General features: G+C 39.4%; 1 protein-coding gene and 1 pseudogene across 3 annotated transcripts in view; one reads left to right on the forward strand and one right to left on the reverse strand.

The window, feature by feature from the left end:
• Nucleotides 1-5,928, forward strand: part of SGMS1 (sphingomyelin synthase 1) — a 258,907-nt gene that overhangs the window by 63,558 nt on the left and 189,421 nt on the right. The gene's annotated exons all lie outside the window — the stretch shown is intronic.
• LOC102883198 lies at nt 5,144-5,685 on the reverse strand (annotated as a pseudogene).

The raw sequence follows: 5,928 nt of genomic DNA on the forward strand, positions 1-5,928 counted from the left end.
CACAGATGCTAAAAATCTGAAAAAATTTCATAGCCAAACAGATTTGAGAGTTATTGAATAACATATTCCTTTTTAAGGAGTTGCACAATGTACAATGAATGCTTTGGAAATTTCTATGACAAAGAAAGCTGTTTAACTTAGTTCAACCCAGAATTCTTCATACTTAGCTGAAGAACACTTCATTTTAAAGGCTACACCTATTAACATGTCACGAGGTACTTAGAATTTGCTTTAGGATGTACTAATTCAGTTACTTATTACCTCTTAGTCTTTTGAGGGCACAGAGTATGTCTTAACTGACTTTGTGTTACTTAAACATACTTGAAATTGATTGGAAAGAGCAAATCCAAGACAAATATACAAAATAAATGATAATATATGATGATTTTTAACATTTTAGCTCATGTGCCAGATAAATTAGAGGGATCCAGATATGTTATGAGTTATGATAAGGGAGAGATTATTCTGATGTGCAATGATCTGAAGACATTTCACAGAGGAGGTGCCCTAACTCCTCTAAGTGAAAAGAAAGCAGGGAGCATATCCACGTGGGAGCAAATAACTTAGCGAAAGGCAGAGGGGCTCCTCTGGAGTGAGGTTCAGGGATACTGTGGATTATGCCTTGGATGTCAGTCTAAGGAGTTGGAACTTATTTCTCTAGGCCAGGGGTTGATATACTATGCATGGCCTGTGGGCCAAATCCAGTCCTTGGTCTGTTTTTATAAATAGTTTTATTAGAACACAGCCAAATCCATTTATTTACATATGACACATGGCAGGTTTAGTGCTATAATGGCAGAGTAGAGTAGGCTTGCAGGGCTTAAAATATATACTGTTTGGGCCTATACAGAAAAAGTATGCCAACTCTGATGTAGGTAAGGGGAGCTATTGAATGGTTTTAATCAGGAAGGTGTTATCCTCTTATTTGTGTCTTAGAAAAGTTACTTTGGCAGCTGTATGGAGGATGGACCGGAGAACACAAAGACGAGAGGGCGGTGGCTGAGGAAATGGGAGAAGAGGAAACAGAGATATTTTGGACGACAGCCTGGGTGTGGGGCAGTGGAGATAGGAGAAACAAGGATAATGTTTAATTTTAAATAAATTTAAGAATAGTTTTAGATTTAGAGAAAAGTTACGAAGATAGTACAGAGACTTCCTATTTCCCAGTTTCCCCTATGTTAACATCTTATGTCAGTGTGGTACATTTATTATAGCTAATGATCTAATATTGATACATTATTATTAACTAAAGCCATATTTTATTCAGATTTCCTTTGTTTTTTCCCTAATACCCCTTATCTGTTTCAGGATCCCATCCAGAATGCCACACACATCTAGTTGTCGTGTCTCCTTAGACTCCTAGACTATGGCAGTTTATCAGACATTACTTCTTTTTGATGACCTAGATGGTTTTGAGGAGTCTTTGTCAGGTAGTCTGTAGAATGTCCCTCAATTGGGATTTGTCTGATGTATTTTTCATGAGTAGATTGGGGTTATGGGTTTTTATGAGGAAGACCTTAGAAATGAACTGCCATTTTCATCATATTCACAGTACACAGTGTCAACATGCCTTATTGCTATTGATACTGACCTTAATCACCTTGCTGAGATTGTGTTTGTCAAGTTTCTTCACTGTAAAGTTATTTTTTTTCTCTTTCCATACTCTCTGGAAGGAAGTCGCTGTACAGCACACACAGAAGGAGTAGGGATTTATACTCCCCCTTGAGGGTAGAGTATGCACATAAGTTATTTTGAATTCTTCTGCACAGTTGTGTATATTTTCATTCATTTAATTAAATCAGATCATAATGGTTTTAATGTATGTTTTGGGTTTTAATCTAATACCACATTATTTATTTTGTTGCTCAGATTGTTCTAGCTTTGGCCATTGGTAGCTCTCTCAGTTGGCTCCCGTGCCCTTTGACATGCTCCCATTATTGTGTTTGTGTGTGCATGCGTGTGCACACACATGTGTATTTTAGTACTTTTCTGGCCCTGCAGGATAGTTTAGGCTCATCTTGTATATTTCCTGCTCCAGCTATAGAATTAGCTAATTCTCCACGGAGCCACGGCCAAGGATAATTTTGAAATTTCTGGCTTAGCCAGGGCTGCCTGCACTTTTCCTTCACAAACTCCTACTGCTTGGATGAAGAAGGGAAAAGGGACAGGATCTTGGGAAATGGGTGTCCATTTAGGGGTTCGACAGAAGTGAAAGTTGTCAAAGGAGGCTGAGGAGGAGGGGCGAGAGAAGCAGGTGGCCAGCTGGAGTGGTACAGTATTATGGCCTCCCAGGTTGGTGAGCATTTCAGATGGAGATTGGTCAGTGTGCCTTTGTAAGTCCCGGAGAACAGTGTTCAGGTTACGCAGTATGAGTCTGGCTGGAGTGGAAGGTTGGGAAGGAAGGGCAGTAGGAGGTAAAATTGGGGCCAGATGTGTTGGCTTTGAAAACCAGGCCACGTCTTTCTGACTATGTGTTTGGCAGGCAGGAGAGATATAAAAGCTGATAACAGCCGTGCTTTAGGATAATTCATTTGTCAGCTACACACAGATTAGACAGGGGCATCAGAACTTGTAGTTGCTTCACTGGTGCCTTGAGGAATAGTGAAGAAAGGTGGGACCTGCAAGGGGTCATTATTAGCTCACCAAAGATTTTTGCAAATACTAGGTTTTTTCATAATCGAGGAAACAAAGTAGAGAGGAATTAGTGATTAAGCAACTCGTTTGCTTATAAACAATAAACTTAATAAAAAAACTAGGTCTTAAAAGATCTATGCTGCCTTGTAATTACTAATGTGTATAGAGTCTCTTCTTCTTGGAGTCAGAGGTGAGCTTGAGCTCTGCTCAGCTGGAATGTCACACATCTAAGTTAATGGAATATGAATTTTTTATTTGGTTTGCATAGGCTGTCCCCAGTCAATTTAAAATTTATTTCCTGTTGTACTTCCTGCTCTATCCTCTTTCAGTGGTGGTTTTATTTTAAAGTTGTGGTGCTTCTGAGAAAGTTGATGGCAGAGAGACTCTCCCTGAATTAAGGTTGTATGGAGAAAATAATCCTGAGAATACTGCCTTGCTTTTCATTAGTTGCTGGCATTTTAAACTTGTCATTTCTTTTGCGTATAATTAGGAGATACATACTGCTCTATTTTAATCTACACTCTTGTAAAAAGGGAAGGATATTTGCCAAATTAGGAGTATGACCTGCACTTTTAAAAAATCGCCCTTTTACTCCTGAAACTTTTTGAGACACAAATCACTGATTTCAAAGTAGAGTCCTATTTTATTATTTAACTTAGCCAGCCTCAAATGTTGTAATTTGTGTATTTGGTTCAGTAGAAACAGTGAATAACCCTCCTGTGCCTTGTTTCCACTTCAGTCTTCTTTAAGTAAATGAATTAACATTAAACCAGAATGTCCTCATCTCTGTGTCCACTGGCACTTTCCGGTCAACAGAAGCCTCTGTTGGGCTCATTTCTGAGTAGCGATATCCACTTTAGGGTGGAAACATTTCATTAAAGAGAAATTCCGAGCTATTTTTTTATCTATAAAATGAGGATGGAAATACCTACCTCATGGGGTTCTTAGATGGTATAAGGAATGAAAAGAAAGTGTTATGTGTTCTATGCAGAGCTTAAGGGAAATCATTCAGCTCCTTCCACATTATCCAACCAACAGAATCACTGACCAGGGAACTCACCAACACTTCTTTCTGAAACCCGGAAGGAAAAGACATTTTTAAAAGCACTATTGAGAGTGGTCACTTTGTGCTCCTCTAATGCTAGGAATTTCAGGTGTGCCAGGGGCAGAGTGGCCCTGTGAGTCCCTTTAATAATACAAAGCTTCTCCTATTGAGGCAGGCTACTGATGTTCTACACGTGCTTCAGTGCATTTGCTACCTTGTCATCCTCAAAGCTAGCCATGTCCCCTTTTCTTGATTTCATTGATCTTGCACGCATGCTGCCATTTTCTCCTGAGAGTGACGACAGCCGCCAGGGCTAAGTTCATTCCAGTTCTCTTTTTCCTCTCTTTCAGACAGAAACTGAATGATTTAATCCAATTATTTACCAGCTACAAATCGAAGATGAAAGTAGTTTCAATAGATTGAACATGTCCATGAAATAAATGGTACACGTTTCTTGTTTCTTTTGGAAGCAAATGAAAAGGGGTTTTCGTAGCAAGTCCTGATCCCTGGGGTTCCTGGCATGTTTGGACTAAGCTTAGAGAACAAGATGCGGTGCGCTGCCAGCCCTCCTGAGCATCCGCCTGGCCCCTGTGTGCAGTTTCTGTTTTTCCCTGTTTATTTCACATCTTTGAAGCATTTCACCCTCTAAAACTGCAAGGTGACATTTTAGTTCATTGTTGCACAAGGATCTATTTCAGTTTTACTTCTCTTGGACTTTGCTGTTAGACCTGATACATTGTCTGTCTTAGCTTTTCAGCAAAAGCTTTTCATTTAAATTTTCTTTAAGGAAAATACTGAATGTGAGCAGAAAGTAAACTACTTGCAGCTGAAAAATCTATCTTAGAGATGGAAACACATGCAAATGAAGTGAAGAAGGCCCTTAAACCTGCTTTCCTTCACTATAGCAAGATTGTGTCACGGTTAATAGAGCAGTTAGATATATAGATGTAGAATTACCTTGTTTAGAGCTCTGGCTTCCTGTGTTCCTGATGGTGTTTGCAAGAGTAGGCTCTGGTTCATCTTCTCTGTGCTTTGCTGTGTGACCTGGGCACTTCACCTTCCTGTGCTTCAATTTCCTCACCTGTGAAATGGAGGCAATAAAAGTATCTCAGAGTTGTTGCAAGGATTAATGGGTTAATTGGTAAAGCCCTTCAAACACCTCTGACATTGAGTAACTGTTACCTGGTATTGTTATTATTATATTCCTACAAGTTATGTCAGCATATGTAATAAGTACAGCAGACATTTGAGAAATAAATGTATAAGAACCTATACATCTAGTACATAGAGTATTTTCTTCCTCAGAATAGTCTCTCATGGAAAATAAGTACTGACTTTGGTAGATTGCCCCTACAGGCTGTTTTGGGGATGCCTCCCCTGAGGTTGCCTTTGAAGGCTTTGTAGCTATATTCTTTTTTTTTTTTTCTTTTAAACAATACAGAGGTTTTTTATTTTTTACACTTCTCATGCCATGAATTCATAGGGAATGGGTTCCCGCAGCTTAGGCTCCTTTCCATTGGTTCTCATAGAGTGTGCTTCTCTTGGGGGAGCAGGCTGGTGCTTCAGTTGAACCCAGATACCTTTCTCTTTGGCTTCCTTTTTCTTTTTGATCATTTTTCTTCACACGTTTCAGGAAGCATTCTCCGCTCTTAGAATGCTTAATATGCTCAATACGTGCATTAATTCTCTTGGCAAGAATCTTGCCATTAACGTGTTTATTTACAACAATGCCAACCTCATGCTGGGTAACGTTGTAGACTTCCAGTTTTGCTATTTTGCTGTGGCAGCATTTGAGGGACATTCCTCTTTGAACAGTGCCCATTCCCTCGATGTCTACTTTTTTTTTTTTGGTAGACATCAACCAGGGGATATCACCTTTCTTGTAGATTCGCATGTATGTGGCCAAAGGAACAATTCCGTGTTTTCTGAAAGGCCTGGAGAACATAAAGCAGGTGCCTCTCCTCTTTCTCTTTGTGTTGGTCATTTTGGAGAATTACTGGAAGATGGCCATTGCGGCCGAGAGGAAGCATAACTGCATTCTTTAAATGGCTCCTGTAGTGTCTGATTTTCTGTTGCTTGAGTGAATGAAGCTTTTTTATTTTTTTAAATAAAAAGCTAAAAGACATTTGGAATTAAGTCAAGTAAAAAATGTTTTGGTTTAAAAACTACCCGTAAAGTTTACTTGCAAGCATGATCATCAGGCCAAAGTGAGCCGAGTTTTAGGTTTCAACATGCAGACTATTTTGGGT

The sequence above is a fragment of the Pteropus alecto genome, unplaced genomic scaffold, assembly GCF_000325575.1.
Source record: "Pteropus alecto unplaced genomic scaffold, ASM32557v1 scaffold88, whole genome shotgun sequence".
NCBI lineage: Eukaryota > Metazoa > Chordata > Mammalia > Chiroptera > Pteropodidae > Pteropus > Pteropus alecto.